This window comes from Panulirus ornatus, chromosome 44 (assembly GCF_036320965.1).
Source record: "Panulirus ornatus isolate Po-2019 chromosome 44, ASM3632096v1, whole genome shotgun sequence".
Lineage (NCBI taxonomy): Eukaryota > Metazoa > Arthropoda > Malacostraca > Decapoda > Palinuridae > Panulirus > Panulirus ornatus.
Genome location: NC_092267.1, coordinates 6898721 through 6899928, shown reverse-complemented (window position 1 = coordinate 6899928; position 1208 = coordinate 6898721).

Here is a 1208-nt window from a genome sequence, read left to right as displayed (position 1 = left end):
AACTTTCGTGAAACTTGATGTTGGAAATTTGAAACTTTCGTGAAACTTGATGGAGTCTGATGTGGCAGTTGTCCTCCGACGTTCGAAGAAATGAACCCATATCTCTCCCTTCTCCATGTTGCTTCTGTAGGCCACATGAAGGCCGTGTGTGTGGTGGTGGCATTGTATACAGGTGTGGCGGTGATAATGAATGACGTATTTACGTACGGAACGTTGAGCATGCGCGCGCCGCTCCCCCTTGGTGACGTATGTTGTTATAGTCCCGACTTGCAGTTGAGGGAGGAGTGTCGCAAGCCACCACACTGACGGAGGCTGAAGGATGCCTCTGTCTTCGTACGCTGGCACGGGCCAAGTCTCCTCCAACCTCCCTTTTGCTTCGAGGGAGGCGTCGTCGCGGGGCGGGGCGTGGGGCGCGTCGCGTGGGGCGTTGCTGGGGCTGGGGCGTGGGGCGTGGGGCGCGGGGGGCGTTGCTGGGGCTGGGGCGCGGGGCGTGGGGCGTCGCTGGGGCTGGGGCGTGGGGCGTTCGGGGTCGAGGTTAAGGTCGTCGGCACATGACACCACCTCCTCCTCCTTCATAGGTCACGCCTCTTTGACCTTCATGCAATATGGAGAGCGTGAACACCACCCCGGGCCATGACGTCAGGGGGGCTGGTCCCGTCCCCCCCCCCCCAGCACCGTGTGGTTCTTGGCCGGCCACACCGAGCCTCGGGGGTGTGTTCTTGTGGTTCTTTCCACGCGACGGCCCACGGAGGCCGTGTGTGGGGGCGGGACATCGGGTGTCGTCTGCCCTGCGTGCGTCGCATGTGTGTGTGTGTGTGTGTGTGTGTGTGTGTGTGGTGGAGACCAAGTCTGTGTGTGTGTGTGTGTATGTGTGTGTGTATGTGTGTGTGTGTGTGTGTGGTGGAGACCAAGTGTGTGTGTGTGTGTGTGTGTGTGTATATATATGTATATATGTATATATATATATATATATATATATATATATATATATATATATATATATATATATATATATATATATATATATATTGGAAAGGATCACAATTTTGCGCTTGATCAAGATATTCCTATGAGTCCACGGGGAAAATGAAACACGATAAGTTCCCAAGTGCACTTTCGTGTGATAATCACATCATCAGGGGAGACACAAGAGAGAAATATAACAGTCAGCTGATATACATCAAAGAGACGAAGCTAGGACGCTTTCT